The 26632-nt window shown below is 33.0% G+C and overlaps 1 long non-coding RNA gene and 1 other non-coding gene across 2 annotated transcripts; both read right to left on the reverse strand.

The window, feature by feature from the left end:
• Window positions 1-809: 809 nt before the first annotated feature.
• Window positions 810-916, reverse strand: LOC128286099 (small nucleolar RNA R71). Its single transcript, XR_008276644.1, has one exon. It is a non-coding gene; the product is annotated as a small nucleolar RNA R71 (small nucleolar RNA).
• A 19450-nt stretch (window positions 917-20366) lies between these two features.
• LOC128285717 (uncharacterized) lies at window positions 20367-22222 on the reverse strand. The gene is made up of 2 exons (XR_008276258.1): window positions 22137-22222; window positions 20367-20737 (listed from the first exon to the last, which is right to left on the reverse strand). It is a non-coding gene; the product is annotated as an uncharacterized LOC128285717 (long non-coding RNA).
• Window positions 22223-26632: the final 4410 nt, after the last annotated feature.

The following is a 26632-nucleotide window of genomic DNA, read 5'->3' on the forward strand; positions in this document are numbered from 1 at the left end:
TTCTTCAGCAAAGTGTTTTTAATTGATTCATAAATAATTCTTTTCACAGTCCCTATTGGTACGATAACTCAACATTTACTTATCACTTTATTACTTGTTGTGATTGTGCACATTTGGATATTTCCGTCATTTCAAGTTTTCGGCACCGTTGCCGTGGACTATTTTAAAATTTCAGTATTTGTAAATTTGTTAACTTTAAATTTTGGTTTTTTTTCCTGTTCAATTTTAACTTAATTAATTTTTCTGTGTTGGTTTCGGATGTTTATGAGTATTGATCGAATCATTGATTTACTCCCCGTAGTCCCTAAGATTGAAAGAACTTTTCAACAGTGGAGAAGACAAACAAGTTAGAGAAGGATCAAAGAGATGAACTTCAAAATTTTGAATCAAGAAAACAGAGCAAATCCTACTCAAAATCTTATCCTTATTGCTGATGATAGGGATAGAGCTTTAAGACAGTATGTCGTGCCAGTATTTCATGATCTTAATCTTGGTATTAGGAGACTCAAAATCGAGGCACAATAGTTTGAGCTGAAGCCAGCCATGTTCTAGATGTTTCAGACAGTGGGCCAATTCAGTGGAATGCCTACCGAAGATCCTCACCTGCACTTAAGACTGTTCATGGAGGTGAGCGATTCTTTCAAGTTAGCCGAAGTACTAGAAGATACATTACTATTGAATCTACTCCCATATTTGCTAATGGAAGATCTCGATCCTGGTTGAACTCATTGCCACCAAATTCAATTTCCACATGGTAAGTGTTAACAGAAAGATTCCTTATAAAGTATTTCTCGCCTAGCAAGAATGCTAAGTTGAGGAACGAGATCATTGCTTTCCAACAAATTGATGATGTGTCCTTGTATGAGGCATAGGAAAGGTTTAAAGAATTATTGTAGAAGTGCCCTGATCATGGAATCTCACATTGCATCCAACTTGGGATGTTTTATAATGGTCTTAATGCTCACTCGAGAATGGTAGAGGACACTTCTTCTAATGGTAATCTCCTTTCTAAGTCTTTTAACGAGGCTTATGAAATCATTGAAAGGATTCCCAGCAACAATTATCAATGGCCAACCAATCGAGCAGTGTTAGGAAAACGAGTCACTGGAATACATGAAGTATACGCTCTCACTTCACTCGCATCTCAGGTATCCTCAATTTTCTCAATGCTTAAAAATTTTACCACAATAGGTTTAATAGTTTTGCAGCACAGCCACTGAATCAATTTGAAAATGTAGCTTGTGGCTATTGGAGTGAAGTGTAATAGCTCATTCTTAGTCAAATCGGAAAAGTGAGTTTGGGACCAAAAATCTGAGGTCAAAATATTTATTTTATTATTATTGTAACATCTACAACATGATAGCATGATTGTATGAAATTTTCATTAAGAAATTTTATCATTTGAGTGCTTAATTTGATAAAAAGGACTAAATCGTTTAAAGTGTAAACTTGAGTTCTATTAACTAAAGGTGTCTAATAGCTATAGAACTTGAAAGTGAAGGTCCTTATGTGGTAATTGGACCATTTGAAATATGAGTGGACATTTATGGACATATATTAAGTGATTTTAATGTTTTATAACAAAGGTTAAATAGGTAATTTAATAAATCAACTTACGTAAAAACAAAGTATCTTCTTTCCAAACTAAGCTTGCACCATCAAAAATAGGAATTAGAAATTCCATTAAAAAAGCTTCAAGGGTCGGCAACTATCCTAGGTGCATTTAAGTGATTTTTGACTTGATTTTTAATGATTACTATGTTTTTTAGATCATTAATTTGCAAAATTGTTAAAGTTTTAGGGTTTTTCCATTGATGAATATAGGTGTATTTTGATGTTTGATGATAGAAAATGTATGGTTGTTGTTAGATAAACAACATTTGTAAAGTGGTTTTTGGTAAAATTGTCAATTACAGATTAAATTGAGAAATGTTGAAATTTTGTGGTTAAATTGTGAAATAAATGAAAAATATGGGCTACTATGGGTCTATATGAAATTCAGCTAGCATGGGTATGGACCTAATTACATGAATTTGTATTTTTTTGAGATAAGGACTAAATTGTAAAAATGTTGAAATATTAGGGGCAAAAGTATAAAGTTTCCATAAAATGCATTTTGGGATAAATTTAATAGAATGATAATTAAATAAGCTAAATTTGATTACATATAGATCAAGAAAAGCAAAGTTTGGATTTAGATCGGGGGAAAAACAAAGTGTTAGACTAATTGACTCATTTTATCATTTTTGCATTCGAGGTAAGTTCGTATGTTAATAAGTATTAATATAATTGTGTTTTAAAATGATTTATTATTGGATTACTTGTGAATACGAGCTCGCGGATATGTTTGACGACTATTCGACAAATTGAAAATCCTAGTTGAAGCTTAGGAATAGATTAGGATACGAATAACATGTCATTAGGGGTTATGTGATTTAGGTGTTGGTCCGTACGTCCTATTGGTGGCTGAGTTATCCGAAATGTGTTGTAGATTCTCATCAGCTTGTATGAGCAGCACCCTGTAACTACGTCATGACTGTTAGCTTGTGTGAGCAGACCCGTTGATAGCTTGAGAGTGAGCATTATATGTGATATAAGATTGAGATAGCTTCGGCTATGTATTGACACTTAGGGTGCGAGATTCGCGAGTATTTGATAGTATTCCAAATGGTTCAATGAGTATATCGAAGATATGAAATGGTGAGAAATAGATATGTATCAGTACAAGTATGTACGAAAACTATATGAGCATTGAAACTATGAAAGTTGTGAGATCTTAATAAATTATGTGATTGAATATATGTAAACCTTATAATTACATGATTTTGAGGTATATTGTGTTATATTACTTTAATGGTGATTAAATGGTGAGGTTGCTTATTAACTATATGAGCTTACTAAGCTTTATAGCTTACTCTGTTTACTTTTCCATGTTTTATAGTGTAATTGAAGCTTGCTTGAATTTGGGAGTCGCCGAAGATCTCATCACACTATCAAGATTTCACTTTGGTACTTTTGAACTTGTGTTTTGGTTATATGGCATGTATAGGAGTTATGGTCATTTTGGTAATGTTTGGTAAAGGATTTAGCCATTTGAGTTGGCTTGTAAATTATGAACGGTTTGTTATGTTTTTGGCCATGTGATTTGGCTTTTTTTTGTTGATTTGGTTGTGTATATATATATGTGCAAATGGCCTTTGTATTGCATTTTATAATTGCTATATAAATGCTTGTGGTGTATGGTTGTTTGTGAATTGGTAATTTGAGTATCATATAGTTGATAATTGGGAATTGGTATGATTGTGATTTAGGTAATGAGATGCATAAATGAAAGTGACCATTTAGGTGATTTGAGAATGTGGAATTGGTATGAATTGAATGGTATATTGTGGTACATATGTGCCTTGTTGTTTTTGGTATTGAAATAGTATCAATCATGCTTGGTTGAGATTGGTTGAATACCTAATTATGCCATATTAAATGCCTTTTTGGTTTGATGTAGGTGTGTGCAAATTTGGGTGAGCAAAATGGCTTGGTAAATAGCCTATTTTTGTCCACACGGGCAGAGACACGGGCTTGTGTGACACACGGTCAAGTGACATTACCGTGTGTGACACATGGTAATGCCTTGGTGTTTAATTAGAAACCAAGTCAGTATGCTCCACATGGCTCAACACACTGGTGTCTGACTTGGCCATGTGGCATAAGTCAGAGAGTTATATGGGCACACGACCTTGCATACGGCCTGGCACACAGGCATATGAGGCCATTTTGAAGGACACATGGGCTGGTCACATGAGCGTGTGGTTGGCCGTGTGACCTAAGTCAGAGAGTAACATGGGGTCAGACACGGACTGAGACATGGCCATGTGATCCCATTTCGAATGTGCACACGGCATGTGACACGGGCGTGTCTTTGCCTCACACAGCCGTGTGTCCCCTGTATTCTGAAAATTTTTTTAAGTTTTCTAAAAGTTTCCCAAGTTATCGGTTTAGTCCCGAACCACTTCTAAAGCATGTTTTAGGCCTCGTAGGCTTGTATTAGGGACTTGATGAATGATTATGAATGTTTTACATTTAAATTTGATAATTGTATGAGAAATGCATGTTCGATTGTAAAATAATTTTGGTAATGCTCTGAAACCCTATTCCGGTGATAGATATGGGTGAGAGGTGTTACATTTATTAGTATCAAAGCTACAGTTTAGTCGATTCTCGGTGTAACACCCCTTGCCCGTATCCAACGCCGGGATAGGGTTTAAGGTGTTACCTAACTTAAACTCAACCAATCACACAAAAACCAGACCATAAAATTTCAATCAATTTAAAAATTTCCATTTCTTATACATTTTGTCCCTTAAACGGGCTCACGAGGCCCAAAACATGTATTAGAGGCGGTTCGGGACTAAATCGAGAACTTAAGAAAAACTTGAAAAATTTCATGCTTTAAGGCTCCACACACCCGTGTGGATATAGACCGTGTAGTCACACACGCCCGTGTGGCTTGAGACACTCCCGTGCCCTTAGCACGTGTGCAACACTGACTTTAAAACACGGCCATGACACACGTTCATGTGACCTACCCATGTACAAGGTTGACTTAAAATTTTAAGTGCAGGGGACACACGGCTAGACAACACGCCCATGGGGGCAGACCCTGTGTCACACACGGTCTAGACACACACCCATGTGTCTACCCGTGTGGACAATTACAAGGCTATTTTCCAAGCCATTCGCCACCCTCACAACATATGCAGACATACTTATTCAATAACATACAACATGGCATAAATGAGCTCTTAAACATCTACAAACATGTTATGCTCATATCAATTTCTTATGCAATAAAATCATAGAATTTACTCACATCATTACCACATACTTGTCATAACTATCATTACGTCACAAACCTCATGTCCATCACTAGGCATGCATAATCATATCCACAAACTATTCATGAGGCATTATTAACTATTTACCAATCACTTAATCTTGCATTAGTTACTAACTCATAAATGAATCTCAATTTAATCTCTAGGCATACATGCTGTAAGCCACATTATAAGAGATAATAACATACATGCATAAGAATAATCATATAGGCCCATAACGTCGTTAGCCGACATAGGCCAATTTACAAGACTATATACTACCTTAATAACAAGCCAATGCCTTTGGCTAAATCATAATATCACATACTCAACATTAAAACCCTATACATGCCATAGACTTGAAACACTAGGATTTACTTATGCTGATAGCGTTAACTCGACAATGTGATAATATATATGGCGGCCTCCAACCCGAGCTAACCTGGCAACCCTAAGGAATATGAGAAAGAAAGGTGGGCTAAGCTTTACGCTTAGTAAGTTCATATGAAAACAATAAGCAGCTCATTAACATGTTTTATCAATGTTTACAACATATTCTCAAGTTCACAACAAGCTATCTTCCTGAACAATAGTCACTAAATTATTTATATCTAGAGCTACGAAACTCCAAATTAAGTTTCGTTAATTTTCCTTGAAACTAGACTCATTTATCTTTCTACCATAAAATTTCCAGAATTTTTTGTTTATCCAATTAATACATTTTATTCCTAAAAGTTATCCCTGATTCACTATCTGATAGTTCTAACCCTTCTGCACTAAGGTTCAATTATCTCATAGCACAGGACTTGAATAATGTTCTCATCTATTTCTCTTGAAACTAGACTCATCAAGGATTCTAATCATATAAATCATAGCTTGCAATTTTTTTTTTTACAATTTATAATTATTTTCTCAAACCAAAATAGGGGATCTCGAAGTCATTTTGACTCTGTTTCACGAAACTTCAAATATCTCATCATAGGAAGTTCTCTTGCTTATACCGTTTCTTTTATAATGAACTAGACTCAATAATATTCATTTCCTTATTTTATTCATCTTTTAACTCATTTTCCATTATTTTTAGTGTATTTTCAAAGTTACACTACTGCAGTAACTCAAATCTGTGAATGCTAAGTTACTCATTCATGATCATTGTTCACAAAATTAATACAACATCATTTCATCCATCATGGTAAGAACACATATTTATGCATCATAGATCATCACATACCAAGGCATTCTCATAGGCTTAGTGTACATACCTACACAACTCGTAACATAACTCAAGTGCATACTCACCAATGACTTACCTCATTGGGACCACATCAACTCTTTCCTTGGATTAGCCGTTGAACACTTAGAATACTAATTGCATAATCAGAAAAAACTTTTCATATAAGTGCCTCAATTTTAGTTAAAGCTACCTCATATCTCATGACATTTAAATGCTCACTCTCGAGCTAGTCATCTAGACTCATAATTCCTAGTGACATGTCACTCATATCCTATTTTATTCCTAAGGTTCAAACGGGATTTTTCCTTGCATATCAAGGCTTTGTCTTATCATATTTCTATTAATCACGTACACATTAATATTTTTACAAGTCATGGGATGATAACATTTAAATACAAGTATAGCATGGTATTGTTTACATATGAACTTACCTCGATACCACAAAGGTGAAAAAGACGTAACCGTCCATAAATCGATTTTCCTCATTCTAGGCCCAAATCACATTTTTCAACATCTAAAACATCACATTTAGCTAATTAAAACAATGTACTGATTAAATTAGTCGATTGACACACTTTGACAAAATTAACAATTTTGCCCATCTATTTTTCCAAAATTACCAAATTGCCCCTAGGATCGAAACAATATTTTTATCAATTTATTTACTCCTTAAGACTATATAAACCATTTTCATAACTATGACAACTCACAAAAATCGTTATTACACACATTAACAACCCATTTTACAACTTTGCATAAGTAATTTCATGCAAATTTCCTTCACAAAAGTTGTTTATAAGACAACTACAACTCATATTCTTCCATAAAAAACTCAAAAAAAAACACACATAAACATTCATGGCAAAACCCTAAACTCTCTATCATTTTGCAAACTAGACCCCTCATTTGAAAGCTTATACTTTAGGGGTTCCAAAAATGTAAAAATCATCAAGAAACAACCAAAGATCACTTACTTGTTAGGGCTTAAAGTGGCTGAAAGTTTAAAGCTCAAAACCCATCATTCTTTGCTGCCATTTTCGTGAGGAAGAATAAGAAATGAAAGAGAAAATGACATTTTATTTCTTTTTTCTTATTTTATTACAATTTAGTCAAAATAAAACACCTAAAAGCCACAAAATTTGGCTTTTTGACCAATTGGTCTCCCCTTGGCCGTCCACACACTAAAAAAGGGTCTAATTTTCCTTTGAAGGCCTCCAATTTTAGTTCTCTAGTCTATTAACACATTTAGGCATTAACACACAACTTTTACATTTTACGCGATTTAGTCCTTTTTCAAAATTGGACTAGAAATCTTTAAAATTAACTTGCCAAAATTTACAAGCACTTAAAATTATATTATACCACATAAAATAATACTAAAATAATTTTCTCTGGCCTCGGAACAGTGGTCCCAAAACCACTGTTCCGACTAGGCCCAAAATTGGGCTGTTACACTCGGACTAAAGTAGCATGTGTAATAGCCCAAAATTGGGTCTAGTTGGGACAGAGGTTTCGAGACCACAAAATCTGAGATATAAATAATTATTTTATGATTATTTTGAGGTCTATGATATGATTGCATGATTGTGTGAAAATTTCGTGAAGAAATTCTATGCATAAAGTGCTTAATTCGAAGTTAGGGACTAAATCGAATAAGTTGCAAAACTTTCATTCTAGAAGTTTCTAGTATGAAATTTATTTGAAATATTAATTAGGAGGTATTATATAGAAATTTGACCAATTTTGTAAGTTATGGACAAAAATTGGACATGGATGGAATTTTTGGAAATTTTATTAGTAAGGGTATTTTGGTCATTTAGGGGTAAAATGAATTAAAATACAAAATTAAAAGCCAATTTTGCTCATCTTCTTCACCATGGACGTGTATACCAAGGGAGACTCCATGGATAGGGTTTTCAAGCTTCCCAAGCTCAATTGTAAGTCCGTTCTAACCCCGTTTTTCAAGTTCTTTACGTTTTTAGAGTCTCGGTAACTTGATTTAGCTTATGCTAGCAATAATTCAACCTAGGGTTCATATTTGGAAAAATACCCATAGGTAAAGTTTGTGTATTCTGGTGTTTTATGATACAATATGAGGTTTTAAATTATGTTAGACAACTTGTGCTACTCGGTTTTAAGTGAAAACGAGCAAAAGGGCTTAATCGGTAAAAATACCTAATTGTCATAAGTATATGTTAGAGTGAGAATTTGATGTTGGCATAGAAGGGAAAAGTGATCATCATGTCATAAAACATAAGAATAAGGGATGAAGTTTAATTCCGAGCCTGGGGCAAAAGTGTAAATATGCAAAAGTTTAGGGCAAAATTGTAATTTTTCCGAGTTTGAGTTAAGGACTGTTTTGAATATTACATTAATTAAATAAGTAAAATATGATGTTTTAGATCCCGGAAAACGAGATTTGAACCTAGAATGAGAGAATAATCGAAAATTGGGAAAGTTGGTAAAATGGCCGTTTTAATATCAAGGTAAGTTCATATGTATAATAAGCATTAATTTATGCATGTTTCAATGTAAAATTGATATATTTACTATGATCTCCGAGGTGTTGAAAGTATGTAAGTTGGTATGATAATAATACAACAATAATGTCTGTAATTTATATTTGAAAGTTAAATTTAGTGAATTAATTGAATTATGTTAAATTAAATGATTATGGTGCCAAGTTTATGAATTGATTTAAAAATATGTCTATGGTACATGAAGTGCATTGAATTATCATACATAAATGTGATTTTTATGATTATGGATATTATGGGAAATTGTAAGTTCATATGATTTTAATAAGACAATGTGTAATTTATTGTTATTATGTTGATATTAAATGAGATGTAAGTTTATATGTAAGTAATACATCACTATTACTTGTATTATGATATTTTATAAAAATATTGGAAATATGTTTATGGATAATTACTTGATTGGTGAAATTGTTGGAAAAGAGAGAAATCCTGTTGAACCTTCGGAAAGATTGGATGATACAGATGGTATGTAGCTAGGTCACATGTATAGTGCTGAGTGCACATCATGTGTACAAGAGAGCTACAAGACATTATGATGTAGCTAGGTCGCATGGGTGATACTATGTGTACACCATGTAGAAAAGAGAGCTATGGGATATATGTAGCTAGGTCGCATGCGTGGTTCCAAGTGAAGGACACCATGTAGACAAGAGAGCTACGAGATAAACTGGCTAGGTCACATGGGTGGTACTAAGTGTTCATCATGTGTACAAGAGAGTCGAACTATATGATGGGTGGAGCTATGTGCTAAAACCACCAAGTATCGAGGATTGATCTGAAGTGTTCAACGGGAGACTCTCTATGTATTGCTTTGTGAGTTTTGTGATGAATAAGTGCAGGAACTTGGTTATGTGAATGATGTGTTCATTAAGTGACCAGGATGTGGTAAGGTTATAAACAAGTAAGTTATACATGAGGATGATTTTATGGTGACCTTGTGATCATGGGCCTATACTTGTGATGTATGAAATGTGGTGAAAATGATTTGTGATATGTATGTTAAAATGAGGTTAATACAAAGAAAGTGTGAAAGAGTGAATTAGCAATAAAACTGTTTTGGACAGAAGCAGTGACGTGATTTTGAAAAATCACCAAAAATAGTATAAATTGAATCAGAGACTTAATAAGATATAAAATTAAATCTTAATGAGTCTATTTTCATATAAAAGAAACATGGAAAGCAAAGGAGTTCTATATTTTGAGATATTTATGTTTTTGTGAGACTGATTCGAATGATTACGTGATCCCCTTCGACTTTGGAAAATCACAAAATTTGGAAAAAATAATTAGAAGCTCAAAATTATATTTTTAAAATCCATAATGAGTCTATTTTCAAGATAAATCAACAAGAACATTATCCGAGTTCTGTACTCGAGATAATTATTTTTAGTGAAGAGAGGTCGAACTATCAAAAAGTGAAACAGGGAAATTTTAATGAATAAATCTGACTAATTTGCTAAACCAAAAATTATGAAAATTTTATGGTGGAAAGATATGTGAGTCTAGTTTCAGGCAAATTTACAGATCTTAATTTGGAGCTCTATATCTCAAATTATAAATAAGTAAGTGACTATGACTCGTGTGGACAGTTTGATGTGAACATTTATTAGTAAATTGTGAAATCGTACTTACAAGAATGCTATATACATTAAGGATGTGGAATGGAGAGGAGGAGGAGGAAAATAAATATATGTCGAATACATGGAAACTATGGTATATGAAATATTGATATAATGAAATAAATGATATGTGTTTATAAGAAAACAAAAGAGAATGTTATGTATCATGACATGTATATATATATATATATATATATATGACTAGTCTCAATGTAATGCTTGTTGGGTATGGAATTGAATTGAAATGTTTCAGCAAACATGTTATTCTCAAGATCCGAATCATGGTATTTTATAAAGATATGATCTAGCTTTAAATATGAATGCTTGATGATTAAGTGAAGATATTTGGTAAGATGATAATCTTGGTATAAATGTATAAGTGGTACTATAATAAACAAGGTAAAATGAGTATGAGAGACACATGTATGATGACATACAAATGCTATGTTTGTGGTTTAATTGAGGATGTTTAATCATTAAATGAATACCATGTTATATGCTTTTGATTTTGTATAGGTGTGTAAGAGATCAAGGTTGACCAAAGCTTGGAAAATAGCCTAGGTATATTCCACATGTGCAGAGACACAACCATGTGTCTCAAATTGTATGGAACACGACTTTGGGACACGGGCGTGTGGAGCCTTGAAATTTCCAAGATTTTCGTAAGTTCTCGGTTTAGTCCCAAACCCTTTGTAAAGTATGTTTTAGGCTCTGTAGACTCAAATAAGGGACTATGTGTAAGAGAATGAACGCTTTGAAATATGAATAAAATTTTATGGCTCGTATTTTAGTTTAATGTTTGTATGTTTGTGCAGTAACGCTCGCACCTTAGCCCAAATTTCGGATACGGGTAAGGGGTGTTACAGCATGTGTGAGAGTCTAGCTATACATGCCATATATAACCTGTGATAGTGTGATATCTCCTAATAGTTTAAATCGTATTTTCATATAGTAAATGGATTCCAATTGAGTTGTGGTTGATGATGTTGAGAGTAATGCGCCAACCTCTGTTCACAGAGTAGCGCAATCGAAGTCGAGACCCGTATCAGGTAGTCATGGAGGAGAAGCCAAGGAAACCTTCTTCCAAATGATGAGCGAGTGGTTTACTAAGTTTTTCTGAACTAATCTGGCTACTCAACAACCTTCAACCCCACCTATTCCCCAACAGGTTCTTGTAGCTCCTCAAGGTTTGGAACCTTTACGACTGAGTAAGCCGGTAGTTGATAAAATCCAAAAATACAGGGCTAAAGAGTTTAGAGCTACAGTTGATGACAATCTTGAGAGAGCCGAGTTTTTCCTTGAGAATACAATCAGAGTATTTGATGAACTATCTTGTGCACCTGTTGAATGTGTTAAATGTGTCGTATCACTTCTGAGAGACACTACATATCATTGGTGGAATACTTTGATATCTATAGTACCGAGAGAATGGGTTACATGGGAATTCTTTCAAGCCGAGTTTAGAAAGAAATACATCAATCAGCGGTTCATTGATCAAAAGCATAAGGAATTTTTGGAACTAAAACAGGGTCGAATGTCTGTGACTGAGTATGAGAGAGAGTTTGTCAGACTCAGTAAATATTCTGGAGAATGTGTTTCCATTGAGTGAATTATGTGTAAACAATTTGAAGATGGGTTAAACGAAGACATCAAATTGCTAGTCGGGATTTTGGAGTTGAAAGAATTTGTTGTATTAGTCGATAGAGCATGTAAAGCCGAGGAACTTGGTTAAAAAAAAGAGCTGATTTTGAAGCTAGAGATTCAAGAAAGAGATCGATGAATAAACCCTATCAATCCTCATCCAAGAAATCATGAGATTCGTATAACCGTTCAATAGCTTCGACAGGGTATTCTAATAGAGATCGTGGGAAGCAATACATGAGTCCTAAAGCCCAGGCTACTTTAGTGTCGAGTGTAGGTAGTGTGAGAAACAACAAACCTGAGTGTCAACAGTGTGGAAGGTGCCATTTTGGAGACTTCTGGATGAATAATAAAGGTTGTTTTAAATGTGGCTCACAAGGTCACTTTATTAGGTATTGTCCTGAGTTACCCAAGAAAGATAGATATCAGAATGCAAGATCAAGTAACACAGCTACTAGAGGGAGACCACCTATAAATACGAGAAATGTAACTAGTAGCAAAGGAATAACAAAGGACTCTACTATGAGATCCGAGGCTAGAGCACCAGCTAGAGCTTACGCTATTTACCCTTGCGAAAATGCATCATCACCAAATCTTATCACCAGTACATTTTCTCTCTATGACACTAATGTAATTGCCTTGATAGATCCTAGATCGACACATTCATATGTCTGTATGAATTTAGTGTCTAGTAAGAATTTGCCTGCCTGTTGAGCCTACAGAATTTGTGATTAAAGTATCGAACCCCTTAGGCAAGTATGTCCTAGTTGATAAAGTTTGCAAGAATTGTCCTTTGATAACTCGAGGTTACTGTTTTCCACAAAATTTGATGCTTTTATCATTTGATGAATTTGATGAGATTCTGGGTATGGATTGGTTGACTCTGCATGATACCATTTTGAATTGTAGATGAAAGACTATTGAATTGAAATATCAAAATAATGAAATCCTTCGCACTGAATTGGAGTGGATTATGTAACACCCCTATCCCGTATTCGTAGCCAGAATAGGGTTACATTTTCACATAAACATCAATCAAATATAATCACAATGTCCCTTAGAAGGCTCTACAAGACCTTAAAACATGCTTAGAAGTGGTTCGAGACTAACCGATAACATTTGCAAACTTTGGGAAACTTATAAAATTTTCAAGCATTCAGGGGTCACACGGCCCATGTGAATGGGCCGTGTGCCTCACATGGCCACCAGACATGCCCGTGTCTCAGACTGTACGGAAACATGACATACGTACTGACTTGCACCACACGGCCGGAGACACACTCATGTGCCATGGTCGTGGGAAATCTAGAGGGGTTACTGACTTGGGTCACAAGCCCATGTGCCAGCCCATGTGCCACACACCCATGTGCCAGCCCATGTGTAACGCCCCCTTACCCGAGACCGTCACCAGAGTCGAGCACGAGGCATTACTAAACTTATTTGAGCACTTAAACAAATTCGGACAAGCTGTCCAACTGCGTCATAGTTGCTTAAAAATTCATATCTCAAGTTCCGAAACTCGAAATCAAATTTCATAAATTTTTCCTTAAACTAGACTCATATATCTATCTACTAATTTTTTTTCTAGAATTTTTGGTTCGGCCAATTAGTACAGTTTATTAGTTAAAGTATCCCCTGTTTTAGGGTTTCACTACTCTGATCTCTGTGTATTACGAATTAGATATCTCCCTGTACAGAGTTTCAATGACTATGTCGTTTGTTTATAATAAAACTAGACTAAATAAGGAATCTTTACATATAAATAATAACTTCTAATTATCTTTGTACAATTTATGGTGAATTTCCAAATTCAAAATAGGGGATCCAGAAATTGCTCTGGCCCTGTTTCACAAAAATTTAAACTTCTCATAAAATATAACTCATATACCTGTTTTGTTCCATCCATATGAAAATAGACTAATAATTCTTCAATTCCATATTTTATTCATCATCTAATTGTATCTCTACTATTTTCAATGATTTTTCAAACTCACATCACTGCTGCTGTCTGAATCTATTTTATGGTAAATTTTACCTATTTCATGGTTTCCATGGATTAGCTAGCAATTTAGCATACATAACACCAAATATGATCATGATTAGCCATTCCAATGGCTAATCATTACCAAGCATTTCCATACCACTCAATATCCATATCATAAGACCATATATACAAAATGATTATAATGCTATACATGCCATACTCAAAATATACAAGCCATTATCCCAAGATGGTATACGGATAGTGTGAGTAGGCCTCTGACCGTTCCCGATTTCCGAGCTGGCTTGTCAAAACTACAAGGAATGAAAGGAGGGAGTAAGCATAAATGCTTAGTAAGTCCATATGAAATTAATAAGCAATTACCAACATGCTTTTAAGATAAAACACCACAATTGTACAATTATACATACTCAGCTTAAACTGTTTTATCGAGATACATTTACTAAATAATTTATTTCTGGAGCTAAGAAACTCCAAATTAAGTTCTGTTAATTTTCCTTGAAACTAGATTTATATACCTTTCTCCCATAAAAGTTATAGAATTTTTGGTTTAGCCATTTAGTACAGTTTATTCATTAAAGTTTCCCCTGTTTCACTGTCCAACAGTTCTAATCTCTCTTCACTAAAAATTATTTATCTCATAATTCGAGACTTGGATGATATTCCCGTCTATCTCTATTGAAAATAGACTCAATAAGGATTTTAAATATATAAATTAAAGCTCATAATTATTTTTGTACAATTTCTAATGATTTTCTAAAATCAGAATAGGGGATCTCGAAGTCATTCAAACTCTGTCTCACAACAATTTAAATATCTTATAACATAAAATTCAATTGCATGCACCGTTTCCTTTATATGAAACTAGACTCATCAGGCTTTAATCTCATATTTTATTCAGCCCTTAACTCAATTTCCAAAATTTATGGTGAATTTCAAAAGATACACTACTGCAGTTACCCAAAACTGCCAAGGCCATATTTATTCATTCACCACTATTATTCACTAAATCCATACAATATCATTTCATCCATCATGGTAAAACACATAATTATGCTTCATAAGCATAGATCCATAATCTCAATGTCATCAAGTATCCAGAACTTATTCCAAATCGTGTCATTTTCATAGTATTCACCAATTCTTAATCTTTTCGGGCCATTTTACATTTTCGTTCATAATCAAATTAGGGAACGTTTACGGAATTGAGTACCTCATTATCACAATGCCATAGTAAAACTATGGTCTTGCACATAGTCACATATCACATACCGAGGCCATAGCCCAGCCATGGTCTTACACGGATCACATATCACACTGATGCCATATCCCAGATATGGTCTTATACAGTAGCACATATCACACCGATGCCATATCCCGAATATGGTCTTATACGGAAGCACATATCATATTTCTCCGAAGCCATAGCCCAGCTATGACCTTATACGGAAATCACATTTCACATGCTGCCATGGTCCAACCATGGTCTTTTCCGTCAATTCGTCTTAGCCACTGAATGAAAGTAGTCAAGTCCGTTGTTCCATTTAATTTGTACTTTTATTCAAATATCATTTTACAATTATCACAGCTTTAATGACATTTTATATGCAATAATATACTATATCATTCGTGAAATTTTCATTTCAAAACATTAAATTACACATTGCATTATTAAAATCATATGAACTTACCTCGATATAAAATATTAGCAATCGAGCCTATTCCTCGTAAACTTTATTTTTCCCTCGATCACGACTTGAATCTCGTTTCTCTTGATCTATAATATAAATTATTTCTACTCATTAGCATTTATTTTATTTCTATTTCACTTCACAATTTATGCTGTTCAAATTTTGAAATTGCACTTTTACCCCAAAATTTACAATTTTTTACAATTTAGTCCCTACTCAATTCACCCATAAATTGAACTAATTTTTCTTAAATAACACTTTATTTTATCATTATAAACTATTTCACAACCTTTGATATTCTGAATTTCAACACCAACATCTAATTCACAATTTTTTTCACAATTAGGTCCTAAATACCATTTTCTATCAAAATGACTTAATAAAACAACCTTAATATGAAATTAGAACTTCAATTTCATAATAATTCATCATAAATTGCCCTTAATCAGCGAGGGGAACTTCCAATTTCATCCACCAAATCAAAAACTAATGAATTAGATGATTGGACCTAATTGTAAAAGTCACAAAAACATAAAAATTACTAAGAAAATGTAAAAATTGAACTACATGGTGCAAAAATATGAAAAACCAGCATAGGAGACCTGCTACGGCGTTTCTGGCTGAGAAAGATGAAGAAATTTCTAGATTTTTCAATTACATCATTATTTAATTACTAACTTTTATACTATTTCCAATTTTGCCCCTTGTTCACATTGTTTTCTTGCTTATTTCATACCCAAACCGTCCAGCCATTAACCTTTGGGTCTAATTGCTCTTTAAATCCATATTTTTAAATACTTAAGCTATTTAATCACATCTCACAAATTTTGCACTTAGTTCAATTTAGTCCTTTTCACCTAATTAATTACCGAAACCTTAAAATTTCTTGATGAAACTTTAATACTAACTTATTTACACTCCATAAATACTTCTAAAAATATTTATGGCTCGATTTATGAATTCGTGGTCTCGATACCTCGTTTTTATTCCGTTTTATCTACAACTTCCTATACTACATAATTTCATTCAATATCCAAATGACCAAAATGCCCTTACTACTAAACTTTCCAAAAATTCCATCCATGTCCAATTTTTGTCCATAGACTTACAAATTGGTCAAATTGCTCTGTAAGGACCTCTAATTAATAATCTAATTCAATTTTATGCAAAATGCTTCTAGAACACAAGTTTTGCAATTTATTCAATTTAGTCCCTAATTTCAAATTAAGTACTTTATGCATAGAATTTCTTCACGAAATTTTCACACAATCATGCAATCATATCATAGACCTCAAAATAATTATAAAAAAATTCTTTCTATCTCAGATTTGTGGTCTCAAACCACTATTCCGACTAGGCCCAAAATCGTGAAATTACAACTCTCCCCTTTAGGATTTTCGTCCCCGAAAATCTTACCAGAAAAGTGGTATTCACTTTTAATCTCATATTCGGTGCCGAAGAACTTTCACTTAGGCAGTGCCATGTGCCTCCAATATATCTCTTTAATTTCTCATATATTCTGAAAGCTTACAGACTCATCTCTTAATTGTTCTTAAATTTTCAACCCTTCTCAGTTTTCTATGATATCATGACATAAAACCCGTATCTCAACTTGATTTAATGGAGACCAGAATTCCAAGAAATCCAACAATCAAAGAGACCTGAAATTTCATGAATCTAATGAGTAGGAATTTATTCAATACCGATATGATTTATAGATCTCACCAAACATTTAAGAATAGGATACATCACATTTTCCTCTTTCCACCATAGAAATAATTCTGATATGGCCTCAAGAATAATCCTTTTCATTTCCATCCCAATATCAACACTGGCAAGGATAATTTTGATAGATCCCAATGCTCGGCTTTAACCTATTTAATAACTCAGATTTTATGTAATATCAAATGTTCTAAACAACCACATTACCTCACTGTCTTGAAACACATCACAATTCATACAACAGTACATTACTGAAAGTCAGGAAGTCTTTGCTCAATGTAGTCTAGTCTAGTTCAGACGCTTTGGTTACCAATATTCTTATCTATCCGAACTCTGTCAACATGTAATAAACTTTTCAGCTTTCACAATATGAAAACCTTATCATTCGTAGTGACTTTAACTAATATCCAACTCTTTCTAATAAATATACACTTCTCGTTCGGACTATTTACTCTTTTATCAAGACAAAATGAAATTCTATTATCGACTTGAGAAAGATAATCGACATAATTGTCACATGAAATCTTTCAAATAAATAATTCACCATCTCGATGAAACTCGCTTTTATCATCTATGCCTTTACTAATGTCAAATCCTTACACAGAAATTAGAAAAAAAATCCCAAGACTAAAATCACCACATTACCAAGATCAAATTAGAAGTATAGTCATATTTGACATGATTATCACGAGCTGAAGAACGTACTTCGAACATGAGTCGTAATTAACAAATTATGGAGCAAAGATAAGAAGAAAACCGAATAAAGAAATCCAAGATAGAGAAACCCAGAATAAAGAAATCCAGAATAAAGAGATCCAGGATAAAGAAACCCAAGATACGATACTATGCCGGAGAATCGAAAACCAAACTCATAGAGAAAATACAGAATACCCCGATAATTCTTCAAAGAATGAAAGTCTAAAAGAAAACATCATTTAATCCCACTAGAATCAAATATAACAAGAACAATATATCTTTCCATACATATATATCAGATGAAGCATCAAGTAGAAGAAACAAAATCATAATATCATACGTATTCTCTCATCAATTCTTATCAGACAAAATGAAATAGAATACCCGATGAAATAGAGCAATATAAATTATAAACCACTCAGACTACCAATGCTTTCATCCAACACCAGGATTAAAAAACATTCCCATATAACAAAAATTTCTTCAGAAGATCAATAGCCATAGAAATATTTTTTGAGAACGGGTAAACACATAGAACATCTCAAAAGAGACTGCTAAATCTGTCCAGTCATAAGTATCACACTCAGATAGTTCACATTTCAAATATCATTTCCCTAACTAGTTCTGCCGTCACAAATTTCATATTAGACCATTCACTAAAGAAGGCCAGTTCTGAATAAATTTTGATTTACTCTTTTCTCGACCTTGCACCTGAGTAATTCGATTTACCAAAGAGAATTCCTTCTCTAATTGGGACAGTGCATAACTCCAATAATCTTTACATCAATCTGATACTTTACTGTCTCGGACTTTACTTATCAGCTCATTTTCAATCTCTGATCATACTTATAATTATTCTATCACTGAACTCTTTGGGTTCTCAACTGGAAACTTATTCATTACAAATCTCATGAAATTCCATTATAAGTACCACTCCAGTAAGGGGGAGGGGTTGTAGGACCTCTGACTCGACTTTCTTATACATACACATATGACACAACTTCCATCATCATAGCAACATTACCAAAATCATGTCATTCATTCAGGCAATGCAACATTCATGTTGGCTTACACAAATTTTCCTATTGTCCCATTTAGACAATATACTTATGCATACATTCTATGTTTTTTAGATAGCTTTACTTATCCATTCATTTAATTAAATTAATTCATGCTCTTGACATCATATAAGGCCAAACAAACATAGATATTTGCATCACAATCACAACTTTCATTTCGTGTATCATCATGTACATATCATTACAATCATATAATTCAGTCCAACAATTTAACATAGATAAGTTCATTTCATTATAATCCTTTATCTCATAAAAATTATATATCATTAACATTCATCAACATTCAACGTCCAATCAAGACCAGGACATTTTCATTCGTATCATGATATTATGACCTTTATTCATACCTCTATTACTTTCTATTTATTCCGTTCATCTTATCAAGTAAGCCACATACACTACATCATATGAACATTAAGCAAATATGGATATTTATCACAATATGAACTTTCATCTCACATATTATCACATATGTATCATAAACTTTTATTCATACTTTTCTGAACCGAGACTTATCATAATCATAACTTTAATCAAATACCTTCACATAATATTGAACATGGTTAGTGCAGCTCGGTTGGAGAGTACCCTGTCTAAATAAGACGGTACTTATACGCGTCGGAAGACATCACACTATCACAGATCAGTGGCATGGCATGTATAGCTAAAATTTTACACATGATAAGTTAGTCCGAGAACCGACTAAACCTGCTCTGATACCAATAAATGTAACGCCCCCTTACCCGAGACAGTCACCGCAGTCGAGCACGAGGCATTACTAAACTTATTTGAGCACTTAAACAAATTCGGACAAGCTGTCCAACTGTGTCATAGTTGCTTAAAAATTCATATCTCGAGTTCTGAAACTCGAAATCAAATTCTGTAAATTTTTCCTTAAACTAGGCTCATATATATATCTACTAATTGTTTTCTAGAATTTTTGGTAGGGCCAATTAGTACAGTTTACTAGTTAAAGTATCCCCTGTTTTAGGGTTCGACTGCTCTGACCTCTGTGTATTATGAATCAGATATCTCCCTGTACAGAGTTTCAATGACTATGCCGTTTGTTTATAATAAAACTAGACTCAATAAGAAATCTTTAAATATAAAGAATAACTTCTAATTATCTTTGTATAATTTATGGTGAATTTCCAAAGTCAAAACAGGGGATCCAGAAATTGTTCTAGCCCTGTTTAACAAAAATTTAAACTTCTCATAAAATATAACTCATATACCTGTTTTGTTCCATCCATATGAAAATAGACTAATAATTCTTCAATTCCATATTTTATTCATCATCTAATTGTATCTCTACTATTTTTAATGATTTTTCAAACTCACATCACTGCTGCTGTCTGAATCTATTTTATGGTAAATTTTGCCTATTTCATGGTTTCCATGGATTAGCTAGCAATTTAGCATACATAACACCAAATATGATCATGATTAGCCATTCCAATGGCTAATCATTACCAAGAATTTCCATACCACTCAATATCCATATCATAAGACCATATATACAAAATGAATATAATGCTATACATGCCATACTCAAAATATACAAGCCATTATGCCAAGATGGTATACGGATAGTGTGAGTGGGCCTCCGACCGTTCCCGATTTCCGAGCTGGCTTGTCAAAACTATAAGGAATGAAAAGGAGGGAGTAAGCATAAATGCTTAGTAAGTCCATATGAAATTAATAAGCAATTACCAACATGCTCTTAAGATAAAACACCACAATTGTACAATTATACATACTCAGCTTAAACTGTTTTATCGAGATACATTTACTAAATAATTTATTTCTGGAGCTAAGAAACTCCAAATTAAGTTCCGTTAATTTTCCTTGAAACTAGATTCATATACCTTTCTCCAAAAAAATTTGCAGAATTTTTGGTTTAGCCATTTAGTACAGTTTATTCATCAAAGTTTCCCCTGTTTCGCTGTCCAACAGTTCTGATCTCTCTTCACTAAAAATTATTTATCTCATAATTCGGGCTTGGATGATGTTCCTGTCTATCCCTCTTGAAACTAGACTCGATAAGGATTTTAAATATATAAATTAAAACTCATAATTATTTTTGTACAATTTCTAATGATTTTCTAAAATCAGAACAGGGGATCTCGAAGTCATTCAAACTCTGTCTCACAACAATTTAAATATATTATAACATAAAATCCAATTGCATGCACCGTTTCCTCTATATGAAACTAGACTCATTAGGCTTTAATCTCATATTTTATTCAGCCCTTAACTCAATTTCCAAAATTTATGGTGAATTTCAAAAGATACACTACTGCAGTTACCCAAAACTGCCAAGGCCATATTTATTCATTCACCACTATTATTCACTAAATCCATACAATATCATTTCATCCATCATGGTAAGAACACATAATTATGCTTCATAAGCATAGATCCATAATCTCAATGTCATCAAGTATCAATAACTTATTCCAAATCGTGTCATTTTCATAGTATTCACCAATTCTTAATCTTTTCGAGCTATTTTACATTTTCGTTCATAATCAAATTAGGGAACGATTACGGAATTGAGTACCTCATTATCACAATGCCATAGTAAAACTATGGTCTTGCACATAGTCACATATCACATACCGAGGCCATAGCCCAGCCATGGTCTTACACGGATCACATATCACACTGATGCCATATCCCAGATATGGTCTTATACAGTAGCACATATCACACCGATGCCATATCCCGGATATGGTCTTATACGGAAGCACATATCATATTTCTCCGAAGCCATAGCCCAGCTATGACCTTATACGGAAATCACATTTCACATGCTGCCATGGTCCAACCATGGTCTTTTCCGTCAATTCGTCTTAGCCACTGAATGAAAGTACTCAAGTCCGTTGTTCCATTTAATTTGTACTTTTATTCAAATATCATTTTACAATTATCACAGTTTAATGACATTTTATATGCAATAATATACTATATCATTCGTGAAATTTTCATTTCAAAACATTAAATTACACATTGCATTATTAAAAATCATATGAACTTACCTCGATATAAAATATTAGCAATCGAGCCTATTCCTCGTAAACTTTATTTTTCCCTCGATCACGACTTGAATCTCGTTTCTCTTGATCTATAATATAAATTATTTCTACTCATTAGCATTTATTTGATTTCTATTTCACTTCACAATTTATGCTGTTCAAATTTCGAAATTACACTTTTACCCCAAAATTTATAGTTTTTTACAATTTAGTCCCTACTCAATTCACCCATAAATTGAACTAATTTTTCTCAATTAACACTTTATTTTATCATTATAAACTATTTCACAACCTTTGATATTTTGAATTTCAACACCAACATCTAATTCACAATTTTTTTCACAATTAGGTTTTAAATACCATTTTCTATCAAAATGATTTAATAAAACAACCTTAATATGAAATTAGAGCTTCAATTTCATAATAATTCATCATAAACTGCCCTTACTCAGCTAGGGGAACTTCCAATTTCATCCACCAAATCAAAAACTAATGAATTAGATGATTGGACCTAATTGTAAAAGTCACAAAAACATAAAAATTACTAAGAAAAGTAAAAATTGAACTTACATGGTGCAAAAATTTGAAAAACCAGCATAGGAGAACTGCTACGGCGTTTCTGGCTGAGAAAGATAAAGAAATGTCTAGATTTTTCAATTACATCATTATTTAATTACTAAGTTTTATGTTATTTCCAATTTTGCCCCTTGTTCACAATGTTTTCTTGCTTATTTCATACCCAAACCGTCCAGCCATTAACCTTTGGGTCTAATTGCTCTTTAAATCCATCTTTTTAAATACTTAAGCTATTTAATCACATCTCACAAATTTTGCACTTAGTTCAATTTAGTCCTTTTCACCTAATTAATTACCGAAACCTTAAAATTTCTTGACGAAACTTTAATACTAACTTATTTACACTCCATAAATATTTCTAAAAATATTTATGGCTCGGTTTATGAATTCAAGGTCTCGATACCTCGTTTTTCTTTCGTTTTATCTACAACTTCTTATACTACATAATTTCATTTAATATCCAAATGACCAAAATGCCCTTACTACTAAACTTTCCAAAAATTTCATCCATGCCCAATTTTTGTCCGTAGACTTACAAATTCGTCAAATTGCTCTGTAAGGACCTCTAATTAATAATCTAATTCAATTTTATGCAAAATGCTTCTAGAACACAAGTTTTGCAATTTATTCAATTTAGTCCCTAATTTCAAATTAAGCACTTTATGCATAGAATTTCTTCACGAAATTTTAACACAATCATTCAATCATATCATAGACCTCAAAATAATTATAAAAAAAATTCTTTCTATCTCAGATTTGTGGTCTTGAAACCACTATTCCGACTAGGCCCAAAATCAAGATATTACACCATGTGCCACACACGGCCAATAGACACACCCATGTGTCTAGGCAGTGCCAAACCTGTAAGGTATACTGACTTAATTCGAAGGGCTACCCTAGGGGACACACGACCGTGTACACAGGCCATGTGTCACACATGGTCAAGCCACATGCCCATGTGCTCAGCCGTGTGGAGTAAAAATAAGCTTGATTAAAGCCACATTTCTCACCCTCCTCATGCCTTCCTACAACAAGACATTTTATACCATTTCAATACATTTATAGGCATCCAAAACATCATCAACTCATGCACATTTCATATCATAATAACACTAGCCAATTCAATACATATACTACTCCAATCATATTAATTTCATATGCCAAAACAACAAGTCATAACCTTAACTTCTATAAGCATTTTCTCACCATCTTACTAACTATTTTATGCCTTATAACATACCATTTCATCATCAATATACCAATCCACAATATGCCATGAAAATCATACCAAAACACATGGTATTTAATACAACACATTTCATTTGCCAAACTCATAACTTAAATGGCCAAATACACACCAACATTTACATCATATACAAGCCAAATCTCATGGCTATATCATAATTCAAAACATATCATCATATCTCTAGCCTATACATGTCATATACCATATTTACAAAGCACCAAAAGTACCAACAAATTGATTGATAGTGTGACGATGTTCCTGATGATCCTTGATGTCTGAGCTAGCCTCGATAATCTATAAAATAGGGAAAGAACACACAAAGTAAGATTTAAAAGCTTAGTAAGTCATATATAAATAAAGTCATCATATTAATATTTACATTTCAATTCAAATATGCTAAGCATAGCTAAACACATACAAGTTACACAAACTTTTCTCATTGTATACATATTCAATATCAGAATTGAATTCATCAAATACTTCACTTTTCAATACTTGTATAAATCTTGTACGTACCTAAGTTACTTTGTAACAGTTCGATTTAGACACCAGTAAGAATAGTGGTTTCAAGACCACATATTCGAGTTAGAAAAATAGTTAACTATTATTTTCAATGCTTATGATGTGTGAATTAGTATGTGTGAAAGTTTCGTATGAAAATTTAATCGTTTGTGTGCCGATTTGATAAAAAGAACTAAATCGCGTAAAATGTAAAAGTTGCCTATTGTTTCTTAAAGTGCTGAATCGACATGGCTTTTTAAGTATGAAGTCCTTATGATGCAATTGGACCATTTAATTAATGCATGGACAAGTACGGACATGAGTTAGTGGATTTTGAATGAATTAAAAAAGGTTATTTTATTAATTGATAAATAAATGTTGATTTAATAAAACAAATACATAAAATTTGTCCATTATCATCATTCTTGCCGAAGTTTTGAAGAAAGAATTAGGGTTCTTGATCTTTAAACATTCGGCATTTACAAGCATCAATTAAGTATGATTTTTGACTCGATTTTTGATAATTTCTACGTTTTTGTGATCGTTGTTAAGTGTTCTAGCTAGCCCATGCTTAAATTCATGAAATTGTTGATGATTTGATGAGATGCCATTGATGAATTCATGAGTTTTGTAACTTTAAATGATGAATGATGAAAGCTTAGTGCTTGATATACATGTTTTGTAAAGTGATTTTGAGTAAAAATGTATAAAATGGGCTAAATTCTAAAATTTGTAAATTGAAAGACTAAAATGTGAAATAAATGAAATGTGTGGGCTTGTATGAGAGCTATGAAAATTCAGCTAAGCTTGTGTACAAGCAAACTTTGTGTATTTTGTGATTTTGTGAATTAGGGACTAAAGTGTCGAAATGTGAAAATGTGAGGGCTAGTTTGTAATATGTCTTAATTGTGTGTATATGGATTGGTTTGAAGGATTTAATGAATAAAAGGGTTAATTTTGAATCCAAATAGATCAACAAAAGAGGAATTCAGACTTAGACCGAGGGAAGTCGAAGGTTATTGAGTAAACAATCTGAGTTGACAACTCCAAGTATGAAGTAAGTTCGTACATAAAACATGATGTTATAAGTATGTTTTGATGCTTTGTTTATACATATATTGTATATACATCTAGTTTGGATGAATACGATGATAAATCAATGGTATTTGGCACTAAGTGTGTGATTTAAACTAGCTTCGGCTATATGAAGCACTAAGTGTGCAATATCGAGATAGCATCAGTTAATTGAGAAAGCACTAAGTGTGTGGAATTATTATAGCTTTGGCTTATCTTTAAAACACTAAGTGTACAAATGTTTAAAGCATTGGTAATCTTCGAAAAGTCTTAAAATATTCGAACAAGAGGTGAAAATGAAAATGAATGAATAGGGAAATGTTCAGGTAATTTAATACCTATGTGGTAGATGGTATTATACATATAAATTTTATTGAATTGGTGTAAATATATGGATGATGTTGGCATGAAATGGACAAATGAGTAGAGAATTTATAAGTAGTTATGTGTTGTTGTTTCATATTTTATATACTGTTGTTGATTTTGGAACGAACATACTAAGCTTTGGAAAGCTTACTTTGTGTGTGTGTTTACGTTGTTTTATAGATATCAAAGCTACTGCGAGTTCAGGGATCATCAAGGATCATCACTACACTATCGAGCCTTATTTTGGTACTTTGAAAATGTATATATTAAAGTATGGCATGTATAGGCTAGAAGTGTTTAGATTATGTTTGGTGATTGTAGATATTTAGCCATGTGATATGGCTTGGTATGGATGTGATTATGATATGGTTTTGGTATATGAATTATGAGGCAATATGATATATTTAGTGTGTTTGTGTATGAGTATAATAAATGGTAAGATATGTAAGCTTTTGGCATTTGTTAGCTATGGTAATTGATATGGTTTGGTCATAAAATTGAAACTTATGTTTAGTATGATTTTATTTTAGATTTGTTATGATTTGGTTGATGTATTGAGATGGAAATTTGGTTGGCAATGATATGTCATGAATGGCTTATGCTTTGGTTATGAATTGGTCATAAAATGTTGTACAAATATGCTTGGTTTGGTGCTTGTAGGTTTGACCTAATTGGTGTGTCAAGTTGGTTATTCAAATGGCCTATTTTTTTCCACACGAGTAGGGACATAGGTGTG

Source organism: Gossypium arboreum, chromosome 12, assembly GCF_025698485.1.
Source record: "Gossypium arboreum isolate Shixiya-1 chromosome 12, ASM2569848v2, whole genome shotgun sequence".
NCBI lineage: Eukaryota > Viridiplantae > Streptophyta > Magnoliopsida > Malvales > Malvaceae > Gossypium > Gossypium arboreum.